The sequence below is a fragment of the Bombina bombina genome, chromosome 6 (assembly GCF_027579735.1).
Source record: "Bombina bombina isolate aBomBom1 chromosome 6, aBomBom1.pri, whole genome shotgun sequence".
NCBI lineage: Eukaryota > Metazoa > Chordata > Amphibia > Anura > Bombinatoridae > Bombina > Bombina bombina.
In genome coordinates, this window is record NC_069504.1 from 639,442,173 (window position 1) to 639,461,419 (window position 19,247).

General features: G+C 40.1%; 1 protein-coding gene across 2 annotated transcripts in view; it reads right to left on the bottom strand.

Moving 5' to 3' along the window:
• The window catches only part of MFGE8 (milk fat globule EGF and factor V/VIII domain containing), a 228,161-nt gene that overhangs the window by 163,192 nt on the left and 45,722 nt on the right, over window positions 1–19,247 (bottom strand). The gene's annotated exons all lie outside the window — the stretch shown is intronic.

The window sequence follows — 19,247 nt, forward strand, 5'->3', positions numbered from 1 at the left end:
GCCCTCTGTTTCACTTAAGGCTTTGTATTACTAAGGACTGGTAGCGTCTCTATCCATTATTTTTGGCAGTTGATGGGCGTCTATAGGGAGGTACTAGGCTCACCTGTACAAGAGTCGCTCCCTGAACAAATACATCCACACGCTGGTACACAGGACACAGAAGGTGGACCCTGACACTCACCTGGTTGAGTGTTTGATGTGCTTTGTGGCGGTGTTTCTCCCCCCTGGCGGGGCTGATTGGGGTGTCTGGAGTTCCCGGTGCGGGTGGAGAAGGAGTCCCTCTCCCGGGTCGAGAGTGGAGCGGTGGCGACGCGGAGCTTGCTGCAAGGAATCAGGGGCTCCCCCGTTGGGCAGGCAGCGGAGGTGGTGGCGCCCCTTCCAGCGGGAGTCATCGGGGGCGACGCGGCACTCCAGTTCTGGTTGTTGTGTGCCTAGGCCCCCCCTCGCTGACGACCGGCATCCCAGCTGTGAAGGAGGAGTGCCGGAAGTGGTTGTTTGATTGGCTGGCAGCTCCCTCTGGCGCGGACGCGCTGTCCCCCTCTCACAGAGAGGATCTTCTGTTTTGGCTACAGTTGGGGCGTCTTTCGATCCCAGCACACCACAACGGTCGAAGAGCGTGCAGACAAGCAAGGCATGCTGAGAGTTTGGGTAATGGCTGTAAGGTACTGTACTCTGAATCACGCATACATGCCTGCTGGGGGTAATTCCTTGTGGGAGTCATTGATGGTAACTATGCAGCTGGCTTAAGCGTTATAAAAAAAAAAATCTTTTTGCCCTCAGTATTTTGGCCTCTCGGTGGGAGTCTCAGAACGATCCGGCTATCCAAGACTGACTGTATAAACTGGCTGAGAAGGCAGTAAAGGCTATGTTGTAAAATATCATTTGAGCTGATTAACATCACGAGAAAAGCTATTATTTTCTTTTGTGCGGACTGGCTATGTTTGTATATTCTGCTTTAGCACAAAGTGTTCTTTATCTATATGCTTTGTCATTATTATTTATGCATTTAGCACAAAGTTTCTTCTATCTACAGGTTCTGATATTATCAATGCATACTCTACATTGTTGGATAATTCCCCCTTGCTCCAAGCTACTGTCTTTATGAATGTAAATTGTGGGGAGCTAATTTAGGCTTGGAAAGGTGGCTATAGTTGACTATTAGACATTAGAATATAACGAATATACGGAATTCTCTCTTTTCTGTTTAAAACCTGAATGAGCATGTTTAGGCTGAGAGACATATATCTGAGGCCCACAGTATAGCTTAAGTTTCTGGTTGTACTCACTGTGGTAATCATATAGTACTAAGTCCTTTATAGGTGTGTCCCTGTTAAGTCAATTGTGCTAAATATTAAGGCACTGGTCTATAGCATATGAATTTACGTCTAGAACTACACACTAGGACAGATGTACATACACAAGCTGCATTAGGTACTGTTTATTGTGTTGCTCCACATTTTGAAACTGTTCATCTATGCTGTCATCTATTTTTACCACATTAATTTGGGTAAAAATATTATGTCTCTATTTTGTTCTCCTGTTTAGCTGCTTTCCTAAATTAAGAGGACTTAGAAGTTAGGAATAATCCCCTCACACTTCAGTGTAAATTATAACATAGAGATTTGAGGATCAGAAGGGTCATTCTGAACAAAAAGGTTGTAACACATTTTGGAGAATAAATCTCTTAACTCATAAAGAAATGCTAGCACTCAAGGAAGGGCTTCACAATGAGTTCTACTTAGAGTCAGTCTGTTAAAGTATTAGGTGTTTTGGATCTATACACTTCCGCGCTAAATTTCCCAGACAATATATAGCACTTTGCAGACAATTACTAGCTGAGTTTTGTTCATGGATAAATATATGCAGCAAAGGAGCTCTCCCTCCAATATGCCCCCCAAATCCCGAGAGAAGAAGGGGAGCAGCAGGAACTTGGATTCGAGTGCTGTATCCCCTCTGGAAAAAAGCGTTTCCATCCCCTCCCCTAATAATTTGACCGAATTTGCAGCTGAAGTAGCTAAAATTTTGACACCTCAATTCGATATGATCAAACAGGAGATCAGAAATGAGATTGCAAACCTCACTTTGGAGGTTAGGCAGTTTTCATCCAGACTAGATGAAATTGAGAATCGGATCTCAGATTTGGAAGACAGATTTAATATTGCTGATCCAATAATGGACTCTCATAGCAAATCTATTATTGCGCTGCAAGCCAAAGTGGAAGATCTTGAGGATCGTTCGAGGCGCAATAACCTTAAAGTGATTGGTTTGCCTGAGTCTCCTGAGTTCCAAGACCTAATGAATTTTGTCACTACTACATTACCACAGGCTTTGCAGATCCCGGCTCCTGCTGCTCCCTTTCTGATCGAAAGGGTACATAGGATAGGCCAAAGACGTGAACAGAGTGAGGCCTTGAGGCCCAGGCCTATAATCTTTAAATTTGTCAACTTTCAGGACAAATTAACATATCTTAAACACTACAGGAAATGTGGTTCTCTCTCTCTGGGCTCACACAAATTACTTTTGTTTCAGGATTTCTCTACAGAAACATTAACTAAGAGAAGAGACATGTCCTTCTTTTATGGGAGGTTACAGAAAGAGAACTACAATATTAGATTAATTTACCCAGCAAAGTTAATAGTGCAGAAAGATGGTAGTACACATACACTTAATACTGTTATGGAGGCTGAGACCTTTTGTAGGGAGGCAGGGGTCCCATGACCAGGTCTCTATCACAATGGAAAGAGGTTTTTTTCTTCCTTTTTCTTCTTGACCTTAGAATCTGAATATTTTATCACTTAGAGTTACCGAAATGAGTAATAGGGTTTTTGAACTTAAGAATACGGCAGTTTTAGAAATGATGTTGTCATGTTTGTCTCAGGGTCTGTGTGGAGTTGGGTCGTGTTTTTCTTGGTTTTTTTTTTTGGTTTTTTTTCCCTCCTCTCTCGCTCTCTCTCCTCGCTCCTTCTTTCGCCCTTTCGCTCCTTCCCTCTCCCTCTCGATTCTCTATCATGGTGCATAGTGGAGACGGGTCTTTGTTGCGCCCCTAGGGTAAAACACAGTGAGATCCTTTGATTTCTTGCCATATATTGGACCAACACGATGATTAGCTCTGGTGATGCATAATCTTAATCTTTTATCCTGGAATATAGGGGGCATTAATTCACCCATGAAAAGAAAAGCTGTAATAAAATACTTGGGCAAATTCAATCCCGACATAGTTCTTTTACAAGAATTACATCTTAACGCTAGTGAAATACCCAAACTTAAATCTAAGTGGGTGGGGGAAGTGGTGGCGGCCCCATTTACCTCTAGGAAGAGGGGGGTGGCAATATTGCTGAACCGTAAGCTAGAATATAGGATAAGTAAGGCTGAGCCCGATGCTGAAGGGAGATTTTTAATATTGGAGTTGGAAATTAAAGGCATTAGATATACAATCTGTAACATATATGGTCCTAATCAAGTTGACCATAATTTTTGGTCTGCCCTACTAATAAAATTACATAGTTATATAGGATCAAACTTAATTATTGCAGGCGATCTTAACCTATTAGCAGACCCCGTTTTGGATAACTCTAACAATAGGATGCGAAACAGTAGAGGTAGAAAATTGAGGATTTTTCAGAGAGTATGTTCCCACCTGGGGGTGGTTGACTTATGGCGAGTTCAGAACCCTGATGTTCGCTCTTACACGTGTATCTCGCATGCTCAACGTTCTTTCTCTCGTCTCGACTATTTTCTGGTCTCAGAAACCATGCTAGCTCAGAACTGGACCACCAGAATTGAAGACATAACTATTTCTGACCACGCTGTGATTGTATTGGGACTTAGTGCCGCAAGTAGGCAGCCTGGTAAGAATTATATCTCCTTCCCTAGATATCTGAGCAATAATATGAAATTTCAGAACCATCTTCGATTGAAGTGGGTTGAATATCTCAATAATAATCATAATTATTTAAACAAAATCGAGACGTTTTGGGAGGCTTCGAAAGCCGTTCTACGCGGAGAAATTAAGTCTTATACATTTCACCTGTCAAAAAATAGTAGTTCAGGGGCCAGTCAATTAGCTAACCGTGTTAAGAATACATATAGAACGTATCTCATTAGACGAACGAGAGACTGTTGGGATGCCTATGTCACAGCGAAGACGCTCCGGGACTCATTCTTGAAACAGATCAGTGCCCAGGATGAACTTAAAATGAAAGCAAGGTATGGAGGGTTTACGGGCAGATCAGCGAAGTTTCTAGCAAGGCTAGTTAAATCTTCACCTAGATACACAATTACCGCTATTAAGCAAGGAACCTCTAGACATACAAACCATTCTGGCATAGAAAAAGTTTTTTTTTACTTCTTCCAGGATTTATATACCCAAGAGCCTATCGAACTACATAAAAAGGAGTCATTCTGGGGGAAGATTAAAGTCCCTCGCATATCTACAGAAGCTAGAGAGGCTATCAATGCCCCTATTACGGAAGAGGAAATAATTTGGGCAATTAAAAAAAACGCGAAGCCCAATAAAGCAGCTGGTCCAGATGCTCTCCCTATAGAGTATTACAAGATTCTCCAACCCCAGGTGTTACCTATCCTAGTCAAACTGTTTAATTTTTATTTTTCCGAGAATACGAGCTGTTCCGCATCCTTTACGTCTGCAAATATCTCGCTGATCCTAAAAAAGGGGAAAGATCCTGAACTTCCAAGTTCTTTCAGGCCTATCTCGGTTTTAAACACCGACTATAAGCTGCTCGCGTCTATTATAGCCCTTCGATTAAAACCGTACATGGGCGACCTAATTCACGAGAACCAATCCGGTTTCATGCATGGACGTAAGCCGACAAAGAATATAAGGAAATTGCTAATTCTGATTGAATCCTTTTGGAACATATATATAACTAAGGAATCTCATGGTAACATAAATAAGGCTATTTTGACAGTTGACGCGGAAAAGGCCTTCGACAGGGTCAGTTGGGATCATTTGTTTTCCACGCTAGTCGAATTCGGGTTCTCGGGTCCTTTCAACAATTATATTCGGTTAATTTATAGTAACCCCTCCTCTGCTGTAATTATCAATAACACCTCTACTCAGCGTTTTAATCTGTTCAGAGGGACTAGACAGGGCTGCCCACTATCTCCCTTCTTGTTTAATCTTAGTATAGAACCCCTGGCCATTCAATTACGGCATGAACTTGAGGGGATCTCACTAGCGGGTGAGAAGCTGATTCTTCTTCTCTATGCGGATGATCTTCTCCTATTTCTATCTAACCTTGAAGTGTCATTACCTATCCTACAGAGTATCACTCAAGAGTTCGGAGAGATCTCAGGGTTTAAGATTAATACATCTAAATCTGAACTCATGTGGATAGATAAAAATCCGGCACTGCAGGTGAACCACCCTTATCGGGAGGTCCTTCAGATTACATACCTGGGCTTACAATTATCTAGGAACCCGGAGGATTGGTATGGTTTAAACTACAGGACAGTAATGGACTCTTGCAAGAGTAAGCTGGATGAATGGACCAGGCTACCTATTTCATTATCGGCTCGGGTGACTCTGATTAAAGCAGTCATCTTCCCAAAGCTCCTCTATATTATGCAAAATATCCCATGGTTCCTACATAAGAAAGATATTACTATCTACAATAAGGCCTGTTCCAAATTCCTATGGAATGGCAAAAGACCGCGGATTGCCTCATATAGGCTTATGAATTCTAAGACATCAGCAGGTTTGGCACTCCCCGACATTCAGACATATAATCAGGTTATAATAGCTAGATTTGCACTTGATTGGCTAACTGGGAAGGAGCAAATTACGTCTCCCTCCTGGGAATCACAGCTTGCGGCACCATTCAATCTGAATGCTCTTTTGCACTGTCCACTTACCTCCATTCCATCTAATGTATTCCATTTGAATACTTTGAAGAATGTCATTATCGCATGGCAAAGGTTATGTATAGAAACGGGGAATTCGCCGTATGTTTCTCAATATCTACCTATAGTGGGTAACCCAGAATTTAGTCCTGGCCTCTCGAACCGGTTATTCTCAGTTTGGGAATCTAAAGGTCTCCAAACTCTATGTCAGTTGCGAGGCGCGGGAGGACATACAGTATTATTCCAAGAAATTGTATCTCGGTTTGATATAGGGACTCGTGATTTCTATGCCTACCTGCAAGTTAGACACTTTCTCCAAGAGATGCTCACGAAATATGGGAACGACTGGTCTTTGGGTGAACTGCAGACTAGGATTGCAATGTACGCAGCAGGAATTTACGCAATCTCCCCTTTATATTTACTAGTAAATCAGAAATCATCCAAAGCACAAGTAGACGAGATGGTTGTTAAATGGGCAAATTTATTCCCGGATATAGATGAGCAGACTATTATAGAGAGCTTTAAAGTAACGCAACAGTCCTGGGTTCCGACATCTTGGAGAGAGTCACAGATAAAAGTCGGGCTACAGAGATACCTTACGCCTGCTGTTTTAGCCAAATGGTATAAAACAAAGGCTTTATGCCCTAGATGCTCATCTACAGGAGCTGATCTATTCCATTGTTTATGGAGCTGCCCAAAGGCACGTCAATACTGGGGGAAAATCATATATTGGACGACCGCTGTTCTTAAGATGGACTATAAAATATCTCCGATTGAGATCTTTTTCTTGGTGAAATATCAGCAAACAATTAAGAATTATAACTTGATAAATACCATTATATTGACTGCACGGAATCTTATTTTTAAGGCATGGAAAGCATCCGCTCTTCCTACAATGGTACAATTTAAAAGGGCTTTGACTGATCAGTTCATAATAGAACAGACTAACATACCCTATCCACAAGATAAACACCTAGCAGTATTTCTTAAGAAATGGGAGATTTTTGTAAGATCTTTGCCCCTAATGCATCAAAAAAAATTAATCAAACCAATCATTAACTCAGAATATTTACAGTTGAACATTTTGGCAGGTCATTTCCCTGGTGAATGGGCAACAGACAGGGAGTGAGTGTTTGGGGGAGAGGTGGGGGTGGGGGGATGAGAGGAGAGGAGGGTTTTTTCCTTTTCCTTTTGTTGTGTTTTGTTTTGTTTTGTTTGGGTGCTTTGTGTTTTTGTATTTTATGGTTGGGGTGGTTAGGTCACATTGTTTACCTGGTTCTGTATACAAAATGAGGGAGGCAGGTCTTATGGTACATTGGGTTGTGCACACATAATGGGGGGAATGAAGGCGAGAAAAGAATTAAGTTGAAGAAAGTATGATGATCTTACTCAGTGCCATTTGATTACACTTTATGATTTTAGTTAGAATTGAATTGAATGTTTACATTAATAGATAGCTGTAAGAGATTTTTTTCTTCTTTTTTGTTCTTTTAATTAAGTCACAGATAGTATTGACTCACTGGTTTGGTTCATCCTGATTGCATCTTACAGTCTACGGATTTGTTTATATTCACTGTTTTGCACTACCCTTAGTTTAAGAAAGAAGGTAATCTTTTTAATTATAATTGTTTATTCACATTTTAATATACAGTCATATGTGTTCAAGGATAAAGGGTTTTTATTGTTTTTAGTTTATATAAGCACGTCATTCACCGTTTCTCACATAGGATTCAAGATGATTATATCTTTTTTCTTTCTTGGTTTTTAAATGGTAATGTTTATGATGCACTATATTAATCTGAATTTTATATATATGTTTTTGCTCTTCTGTTTTCTTTTCCCTCTTTTTCTTCAGCTACTGTATGTGGTCAAAGTGTCTGTTTGTAATTATTTGTAAATCTCAATAAAAAAAAGTTAAAAAAAAAAAAAAAGAAATACATTTACAGTACAGTGTCCATTTAAAAGCTTGTTCCTGATATAACAATATATTGAAATTAATATTTTTTACTGTATGAATTTGTATATTCTGGCTAATAAAGTCCATGTAAATGGACTATTCTAAAGTATACGCTTGACTCCTGCATATATTTGTATTTTGTTTTAAAAAGAAGGATGTATTTTAAACCCTGCAAATCTACTACTACTAAATAATCTGCTTCTTGGTTAAGTATTAAACAAACATCACCTCATTTCCATTTCGCCTGCAAGTCATTGTCAGAAAGGAAGGCAAGCTAATAAAAATAGTTTGAGTACAAAAAACATCCTGAGCACAGTGACCTATAAATGCTGCATGTTGAAATGTGCAGAAATGAAATCATTAGTTATAATTAACCTTTAGGCATCTTAAATGTCTGACTAAAATTGTATATAGATTAATGCTATGTTGAATGAGCAAAACAGTATATAGAAGAGAACAACCCCAACAAGGGGCTGGATTGCACACTCCTCCCCATAGACTGCTACAAAAAGCCTTATGAGAGAGAAAGAGAGAAAAAGAGTGAGAGAAAGAGTGAGAGAGAAAAAGAGTGAGAGAAAGAGTGAGAGAGAAAAAGAGTGAGAGAAAGAGAGAAAAAGAGTGAGAGAGAAAAAGAGTGAGAGAGAAAAAGAGTGAGATAAAGAGAGAAAAAGAGTGAGAGAAAGAGAGAAAAAGAGTGAGATAAAGAGAGAAAAAGAGAAAAAGAGTGAGAGAAAGAGAAAAAGAGTGAGAGAAAGAGAGAAAAAGAGTGAGAGAAAGAGAAAAAAAGAGTGAGAGAAAGAGAAAAAGAGTGAGAGAAAGAGAGAAAAAGAGTGAGAGAAAGAGAGAAAAAGAGTGAGAGAAAGAGAGAAAAAGAGAAAGAAAAAGAGTGAGAGAAAGAGAGAAAAAGAGTGAGAGAAAGAGAGAAAAAGAGTGAGAGAAAGAGAGAAAAAGAGTGAGAGAAAGAGAGAAAAAGAGTGAGAAAAAGAGAGAAAAAGAGTGAGAGAAAGAGAGAAAAAGAGTGAGAGAAAGAGAGAAAAAGAGAGAAAAAGAGTGAGAGAAAGAGAGAAAAAGAGTGAGAGAAAGAGAGAAAAAGAGTGAGAGAAAGAGAGAGAAAGAGTGAGAGAAAGAGAGAAAAAGAGTGAGAGAAAGAGAGAAAAAGAGTGAGATAAAGAGAGAGATAAAGAGAGAAAAAGAGAGAAAAAGAGTGAGAGAAAGAGAGAAAAAGAGTGAGAGAAAGAGAGAAAGAGAGAAAAAGAGTGAGAGAAAGAGAGAGAAAGAGTGAGAGAAAGAGAGAAAAAGAGTGAGAGAAAGAGAGAAAAAGAGTGAGAGAAAGAGAGAAAAAGAGTGAGATAAAGAGAGAAAAAGAGAGAGATAAAGAGAGAAAAAGAGAGAAAAAGAGTGAGAGAAAGAGAGAAAAAGAGTGAGAGAAAGAGAGAAAAAGAGTGAGAGAAAGAGAGAAAAAGAGTGAGAGAAAGAGAGAAAAAGAGTGAGAGAAAGAGAGAAAAAGAGTGAAAGAGAGAGAGAAAAAGAGTGAGATAAAGAGAGAAAAAGAGTGAGATAAAGAGAGAAAAAGAGAGATAAAGAGAGAAAAAGAGAGAAAAAGAGTGAGAGAAAGAGAGAAAAAGAGTGAGAGAAAGAGAGAAAGAGAGAAAAAGAGTGAGAGAAAGAGAGAGAAAGAGTGAGAGAAAGAGAGAAAAAGAGTGAGAGAAAGAGAGAAAAAGAGTGAAAGAGAGAAAGAGTGAGAGAAAGAGAGAAAAAGAGTGAGATAAAGAGAGAAAAAGAGTGAGATAAAGAGAGAAAAAGAGTGAGATAAAGAGAGAAAAAGAGTGAGATAAAGAGAGAAAAAGAGAGAGAGAAAAAGAGTGAGAGAAAAAGAGTGAGAGAAAAAGAGTGAGAGAAAAAGAGTGAGAGAAAAAGAGTGAGAGAAAAAGAGTGAGAGAAAGAGAGAAAAAGAGAGAAAAAGAGGAATGAAAGAGAGAAAAAGAGTGAGAGAAAGAGAGAAAAAGAGTGAGAGAAAGAGCTGCGTAAGACCTTGTGCTAAATATGTGATACCGATGAGAAAAAGAGTGAGAGAAAGAGTGAGAGAAAAAGAGTGAGAGAAAAAGAGAGAGAAAAAGAGTGAGAGAAAGAGAGAAAAAGAGAGAAAAAGAGTGAGAGAAAGAGAGAAAAAGAGTGAGAGAAAGAGAGAAAAAGAGAGAGAGAGAAAGAGAGAAAGAGAGTGAGAGAAAGAGAGAAAAAGAGAGAGAGAGGGAGAGAGGGAGAGAACAAAGACTAAAATTCCTGCGCTAAGACCCTAAAAAGAGTGTAAAATGGAAAAACGTGTGAAAAAAACTTTTATTTGTGTATAGTCTAGATCAAATAGGAGAAGTGGAAACAGACTTATATGTCGGTACACTCATATCACAATAAATTATAAGTGAAAAACAGTCAAAGTGAATAAAATATGGACATCGTCCAATAGTGGCAGCAGCTGAATATCTGAGGTAGGGGTCTCTGCAAGACTCCAAGGACCAAGTATGCAAAGAAAGATAGAAGTTGTGAGGTATATAGCTCTTCTGGGGCGTGATTACATATGCGGCGTTGCCCGCAAAAGTCAGCGTCGCTGGTTTGTAGTTGGGTATTGCTGTCACAATACGGCACTGCATATAAATTTCAACCGTTGCCCACAGTTTTTACTCCCATAAACTAACATAGAACCGCGTCGCAAATCGGTATCACATATTTAGCACAAGGTCTTACGCAGCGAAAATGTAGAAATCTTACTCCATTTTTACCTCGCCATACATAGGCAGGCTCAGCTTACACGCCTGAATTAAGGTATCTATGACCGAATCAGAGAACCCCCGCTTGGATAAGATTAAGCGTTCAATCTCCAAGCAGTCAGTTGCAGAGAAACTAGCTTTGGGTGAAGGAAGGGTCCCTGAATGAGAATGTCCTTCCACAATGGAAGCTTCCAAGGTGGCAGGGATGACATGTCCACCAGATCGGCATACCAAATCCTGCGAGGCCACACAGAAGCGATGAGGATCACTGATGCCTTCTCCTGTTTGATTTGAGCAATAACCCGGGAGAGAAGAGCAAACGGGGGAATAGATATGCTAGGCTGAAGGACCAAGGAACTGCCAAGGCATCTATCAGCTCGGCCTGGGGGTCCCTGGACCTGGACCCGTATCTCGGGAACTTGGCATTCTGACAAGATGCCATGAGATCCAACTCCGGCCGACTCCATTTGAGAATCAGGTTGGAAAATATTACCGGAAGGAGTTCCCACTCTCCCGGATGAAAGGTCTGCCTGCTCAGAAAAAACGCCTCCCAGTTGTCCACACCTGGGATGTGGATCGCTGACAGATGGCACTAATGGGCCTGATGAATTGGGCCAAAGCCAACTGAGGCCAGGCCTGAAGGGCATTGAAGATCGCCCTCAGCTCTAGGATGTTGATGGGAAGGAGAGACTCTGCCTGAGTCCATACTCCCTGAGCCTTTAAAGCGCCCCAGCCAGCTCCCCATCCCAAAAGGCTGGCGTCCATTGCCACAATCACCCAGGAAAGTCCTTGCGAAAGCATGTCCCCTGGGATAGATGATCCAGAGACAACCACCATTGAAGAGAGTCCCTCGTCTCCTGTTCTAGGGTTATTCGAGGAGACAAATCTGTATAATTTCCATTCCACTGCCTGACCATGCTTAGCTGCAGAGGCCAGAGGTGAAACCGAGCAAACGGTATGATGTCCATTGCCGCCACCATCAATCCGATTACCTCCATGCACTGAGTCACTGACGGCTGAGGAGTGGACTGAAGGGCTCGATATGTATTCAGAATCTTTGACTTTCGGACCTTTGTCAGAAAAATTCTCATGGATATAGAGACGATTAGAGTTCCCAAGAAGGGTACCCTTGTCTTCGGAATTAAAGAACTCTTTCTCAGATTTACCTTCTACCCGTGAGTTCTCAGGAAGGATAGCACAATGTCGGTATGGGACCTTGTTTGTAAACAAGAGGACGCCTGAATTAGAATATCGTCCAGATAAGGTGCCACAGCAATGCCCCGCGGTCTTAGAACTGCCAGTAGAGACCCCAGAACCTTTGTGAAAATTCTGGGTGCCGTGGCCAGACCGAAAGGAAGAGTCACGAACTGAAAGTGTTTGTCATAGAAAGGCAAACCTCAGGAACTTGTGATGATCTCTGTGGATAGGAACATGCAGAAATGCATCCATTAGATCCACTGTCATCATAAATTGACCCTCCTGTATCAATGGAAGGATGGAACGAATAATTTCCATCCTAAAAGATGGAACTCTGAGAAACTTGTATAGACTCTTGAGGTCTAAGATAGGTCTGAAGGTTCCCTCCTTTTTGGGAACTACAAACAGATTTGAATAAAAACCCTGCCCCTGTTCCTGTATAGGAACAGGACAAAGTACTCCCATGGAATAGAGGTCTCTTACACAATGTAAGAACACCTCTTTTTTTATTTTTATCTGATCTGCAGAGAAACTTGAAGGCAGACACCTGTCCACTTTGAATCCCGGAAACACTATTTTCCATTGTCCAGGGATTCTGAACATCTCGAACCCAAGCCTGATCTCCATCAAGCCAGGTTCCAACAAAGCCTTCTTATAATGAATCGTTAAAAAATTTAGACTTAGAGCATACATCTATATAACAAGGCTCTAATCATAAGGCTCAGTGAGGTGGGACAGAGAAACCTGAAACCTACAATCCCCTTTGATAACCTCAAGGCAATAATTTGAAATAAAGGATTTAGCCAATCTGAAAGCCTATATCCCATCCTGGATTTTATCCAGGGGAGTTTCTGACGTAATAGTATCAGACAACACATCAAACCAATATGCCGTCATACCAATGACATTAGCAAAGTACACCGCTGGTTGCAATTGTAACCCCTGGTGTACATCCCCTCTCTAATTTTTATTCCATAGGATCTTTGAAAAACCCAACTATCCTCTAAGGGTATAGTAGTTCTCTTATCTAAGCTGGAAACTACTCCTTCCACCCTAGGGAATGATTGCCCAGCCTCCATAGCTGAGTCGGCTATGGAAAACAACGCCTTAAACATAGGGAATGCGGTGAATAGCTGCAGCTGGTTGCAAACTGCAAACCTTCCGCTAGCTAGACAGCTAAGCTAACCATCAGGCTACTACAGCTGGCTGTTTCCATTCTTTACAACTTGCTGGACGCACTAGGGAACACTAACACCGATAATGTCAGAGTCGCCCAGGGTAGCTAAAACCTCCTAAAGTAGCAAATAGAGGTGTGCAAGCTAAAAACTGAAAGAAAAAACAACCTCAGGATTAAATTAAATAATGTTCCATCTGAGTATGATAATTCTCTTTCAGGTAATCCCGAAGTATCTTCCTCTTTCAGATAACAGGGAAGAACCATTCGAAATATAAACTACTTAATCAATTAAGTTTCAATTCTAAATGATTTGAAAATAATACCTCTAGTAAAGTTTTCTCGTGGGAAAAACATATAATGTATGAATGCATTACAACTCCAGGAGTGAGAAAGGAAACGCAGGGCACTGCATGTGGCCATAAAGTTTAGAGGGACACTATAGTAGAAGTGTGTGGCAGAGATTGATCATTGTCAACATACTCCTAGACAGCAATACATAAATTTTTGATAAAAAAATTTACACATACAAAAACGTTAGTTTTTTTAAATGTTAAAAGTAACGTTAATCTTTGTGTGCTCAAGATCCATCCTAAATCACAAGGATGAATTAAACCAATAAACATGTTAAATTTTGTAATAAAAGTTAATAAAAAAAAAGTTACCGTCTCTTTAAATTTTAAAAGGTAACTTTTTTTTTTTTAAAACACTTATAAATGTTACTCTATTAAAAAATATTGCTATGACATAAAGGAAGCAATGTTTTGTGTAGCAATTCCAGATGGAGTTTGTGAGGAACCGCAGGGCACAGCATGTGTTCATTTAAACACCTCCTCAATAAATCTGACACCTATAAGGCAGATACTGTTAATTAACAAAGGGTTATGTCTATATGTCACACATAACCACCGGTACTGTCTCTTTAAATGTATTTATTTCATTTGATGACAGAAATCATTATAAGAATCTGAGGATTTCCTTTTCCCCCAGTACACCTTCGCCTGCCACATACTGACTATACAATAGCGCTATCTGAAGCGCAAAATTTTAGTTAAGAAAACCTCCTGTCCTTCCGATACTGGAAGAGATAGAGAGGAAGTGGCAATCACTGGGAGCACATACTAGATTTTCCCCACTCCTTCCGATAGTCGGAAGTGTTAGAAAGGGGACGCTCAAACATCTGGCGCCATTCAAGCAAGCTCCGCCCTCCATGGGCATTTCAGAAGCCAGCTCCCGGACGCCATTGTTAATAGTATATGTCCCGTGAGTAAGGAGTAGAATACACATGAAAAAACCGCTGTGTATACACATAATTTTATACAGCTTGCCAAGTAATCTCCCGGTCACCCTGCATAAGTATAGGCACCGGGAACAAAACATAGAATGCACTATATCACGGTGATGTCGTCATAACACATACCACACTATTATAAACAGCCCAGTATGAGATCTCCCGGTCGCCTTGCTTAAGTATAGGCACCGGGAGTAAAGTATAAAATTCACCACCTCATATAAACACCGTCATTACATGAAAAAAAACTGCTCATTATATTAATGCTGTTATTATTGTTAGAGAAAAAGGCTAAACAGCTGCAGAAAAATTTGAGAGCTCTACATAACACTTAGAGCCTCCATATAAAATCTCCCAGTCAGCTTCAACATAATGAAATAAGATCACCGGGAGATGAGACACATATAAGCCCCAGTGTCCTAACTGCCCTAAGTCCCCTAATAGGCTAGGAGAAACTACTAAGTTAAATGAGGTCTATAATAAAGTGCCCAGACCCTTTTCTGAGACTCATCTTCCAGAAATAAAGTCAGCACTTACCTTATGGTCTGCCTGGCAACAAGGCCGCCAGGTTTAGGAGGTCTTCTCCCTCCCATGGACCTGCAACGAAAACCCTGAGTAAAATCCCTCAGGTTTTCTTGGTAAGGGCAGCATCAGAATATGGGAGGCACAGTGAGAATTATGTCCCACAAGTTCCCATTGCTCTAAAGCCACCAAAAGCTCTACTGTAGAGACTGATATGGACTACGGCTACACCCTAGAACAAAGCAGCACACTCTGGCACTACTTTAAAAATAATAAACTCTTGATTGAAGAATCTATAACTAACACCTCACTTTACCTCTTCCTATCACTAATGTAGGCGAAGAGAATGACTGGAGTGGGAGGGAAGGGAGGAGCTATATATACAGCTCTTTGCCTCCTCCTGTAGAGTCTCTGGATAAGATGCAGTAAGCCCAGCATTATAGAAGCTGCTTTTATGAGTCAAATTTCCTTCAAACTGCTTCAGTGAAAGAGGCACCTGCAGGAGCTGCCAGTTCTGGTTATCAGGAAAATGTTCCTCTATAAACAGTGCAGGGTGAGTCAGAAAATAGAACTCATTGTAGAGAAAATAAGAATACCGCACACTGCACTACAGAAATCCTCCACACGCCATTAATGGCCTCTTCTTCACGCCGACTTCTCCCACAAGCCACTAGTGTGATGTCTCCCTCACAGGCAGCCAATCAACATCAGCTACTTTCCCGCCTGGTTCGGGAACAGCCAAAGCTGACAGGACAAGACATACATACAGTTATAATCCTTGTGGATACTGAGTCAGTTCATATAGCGCAATTTACTTTTTTCTGTTGTCTTTGCCTCCTCCTGCTGACCAGGAGGCGTAATCCCACAAGTAAGGATGAAATCTGTGGACTCATCGTGTCTTTAAAAAGAAAAACCTAACATTACTTTAACAATAAAAAAACTAAGTTTAAATTAATCTAAAATTACAAAAATAAAATTGAATTAGCCAATAGGATTTGAGCTACTGAAATTTCAGTAGCTCTAATCCTACTGGCTGATTTTAATCCAATAATAAATGCAAGGTACCCCATATTTAAACGGGTACCTTGCATTCCATATTCAGTGTGCGGCGACGATCGTATGAAGAGGATCTCCCTGCTCAATGGCTCCGCAGTCGCCGGTCTTCTTTTCCGCGGTCACCTCCGCTCTGCGGCGGCTTTGTCCTGAATGAAGATAGAAGAGGTCACCACGCTGGAAGAAAATATCACCGCCTCCAAGAAGACCACCTATTTGGGGGTTAGATTTAGGATTTTTTTTTTTTTTTTAAGATTAGAGTTTTAATGGGCTTGTAAAAGAGCAGAATGCCCTTTTAAGGGCAGTAAAAGAGCTGAATGTCCTTTTTGGGCCAAAGCCCATACAAATGCCCCTTTAGGGGCAATGGGTAGCTTAGGTTTTTTAGTGTTAGGTTTTTTTATTTTGAGGGTTTGGCGGGTGGGTTTTTTTTTACTGTTGGTGGGAACTTAGTATTTATTTAATGTAAAAGAGCAGTTTAACTTAGGGCAATGCCCTACAAAAAGGTCCTTTTAAGGACTATTGGTAGTTTAGATTAGGGGGTGTTTTTATTTGGGGAGGCTTTTTCATTTTCATAGGGATTAGGTATAATTTTTTTTTATTTTTGATAATTTTGTTTATCATTTTCTGTAATGTTAGACTTTTTTATTTTTTGTAATTTTAGTTTTTTTTACTTTAATTGTAATTTAGTATTTTTTAATTTTAGGTAATTGGGGTTAATTTAGGGGGTGTTAGGTTAGGGGGCTTAGTAATTAAACTAGTTATTTGCGCTGTGGGGGGTTGGCGGTTTAGGGGTTAACAGGTTAATTAGGTTTAATGCGTTGTGGGGGGTTGGCAGATTAGGGGTTAATAGTGTTGATAGGTAGTTGGCTTTGTGGGTGAATGGCGTGTTAGGGGTTAATACATATATTAGGTAGATCGCAATGTGGGTGAATAGCGGGTTTTTGGTTAATACATATTAGGTAGATTGTGATGTGGGTGAATGGTGGGTTAGCGGTTAATACATTTATTAGATATATTGCATTGTGGGGGGTTGGCGGTTTAGGGGTTAATACATTTATTATTAGTTGGGATTGCGGATATAAGGGTTTTGACGTGTCAGGTTTATTTTTGGGAGGCGGGTTAGACTTTTACTGGAGATTTAGCCTTTTTTTTTTTCTTTTCTTAGGCGCCAGCAGTTTCTAAACTTCCATAAGTCACTGGCGACTCCAGAAATGTGTATTTCCACACATTTCTGGACATCGCTAGTTTATCGGACTTATGGTACTTTATGAACTGCCAGGGGTTTATTGGATTCCGCGATGTGCAAGGTGAATTTACAGGAGACGGGGGTTTCAGCAGTTACGCTGAAGCATGTGCCGTATATGTAATCTCGCCCCTGGTGCCTCATCAGAGTGTCCCTGACGTGTTCCTCAGAGGGAAGGAGAGCACCACCCTGCAGCGCACAAAAAAAGCTTCGGTTTTGTGGGCGGACAGGGGAGCACAGAGATGGTATGCTTTATGGGGGTTATTTAAAGCGTTTCTAAAGCGCATTTGCTCTGCATTGTAAGATCGTATATATGTTTGCAGGATGAACGTTTAATTTAACAAAACATGTGGAACGTTTACTGTCCCTTTAACTCATTTAAACCTGTTTTTAGTAATATTAAAATAATATATTTTTGATTAAAAAGTGTATATGAGTGTAATAGTTTTGAACACATTTTTTTTAACCATTTCACTAGAGTGATGTTGGCCACACTAACCGTTCTCTAATAAAATGGACTTGTAATTTCAAGTTGCATGTGTTAATATTAGCGCGGCCCAGCAACATTGCTTATTGCGTCCCGTGCTATCATTAGCGTGCTACTTGTAATCTGGCCAAAAACGGTTTTAGTTATTTTAAGATCTGACCCACACTGTATTAGACATTTGTTTCAAAACAAAACAATTCCTGAGTAATTGTTCCTTGTTACTGTGTTTCATATACTAATATTATCTTTTATTTGTACTGCACCAACAGATCTTGCAATGCTATACAGGGAGTACTATAAATAACGATGAAACAGGAAAAGGCAGAATGCAACACACATTACAGTGTCCAGCTCCCTGGAGAGCTTACAATCTAAGAGTATGTGGAAATGTGGCTCTGTATAATAATATTTTTATGATATATCACTATGTTACTATGCAGTTTTGATTCTTTCAATTATTTAAAAAGAAATATAGAAGTATTTTTAATAATAAAAATTGAGCTATACTATATAGCCAGCTGTGTTTGTAATTAGGAAGAAAACTGCTGCTGTTGCATTTTTATTACCATATAAAACATGTAACCATATTATTACACTCTTATAAGTGTTACAAATCATGGTTGCTCAGAAATGTCATCATTGTGGACATTTTCCAAGCCATTAAAAGGGCCTTAAACATTTCTTGTTTTTGTGTAAGCAACTATGCTTGTCCCACACTCCCTAGAGAGGCCAAAAAGCAAATTCTGTAACAGGTTTTCAAAATGCTGCAAAATGTCTATGCTAGCTATGTGATTTACTGCAAAATTTAAGTTACAGAATTTGCTTTTTGGCCTCTCTACGGTGGGTGAGACAAGCACAACTGCTTACACATAAGCAGGTAATTAATGTCCCTTTAAAAGAGTCTGACCTGTTCCTTGTCTGCTCTTGGTTATGAGCATGGGGTGTTTTAAACTTCCTATGCTGGTTGCTTGGTAAGTGGCCATTAAAATAGAGAAAATCTATTCAAAATTGGTTTGTCTTTCATATGAAAGACCATCACTTAAACAAGCTGAAATGTGTGTGTGTAAATGCTGAGGCATTTAACATTGCACAAGCATTTCTAGTGAAATGCTTGTGCAATGCCGCCCCCTGCAGATTTGCGGCCAATTGGCCGCTAGCAGGGGGTGTCAATCATCTGATCGTATCCGATCGGGCTGATTGCTGTCTCCAGCCTCAGAGGTGGCAGATAAGTTAAGGAGCAGTGTTCTTAAGACCGCTGCTTCTTAATTTATGTTTCCGGCGAGCCTAATGGCTCGCGCAGAAACTGCTGCATTCGCAGCATGTTAAATCGGCTGTCTCTTGTTTACATCGATTTTTTGTATAAGCAATACTGCTGTATAGAAATGTTCACTTTTCATGGTAGTTACAACAGACCAAAGCTGCGATTTTGACAAGATAAAGGTAATAATCTTTTTGTTTTAACAATATAATACACTCCAGTAAGTAAAATGGAGATTTTGGGAAAAAAAACATTAAAGGTAAGAGACATTTACAATATAATATCCCTTTATTTCTTATATATGCTATGCATATCTGGAATAAAAAGAACTTTAATGTCCCTTTAAACAAATCTGGCTCACAAAAGTGAGTTACACAAGCGTGCTTTCCCTTTTACAGCTAAGGGTGTAGCCCTAAGAGAATGGCACAATATGCTCACAGA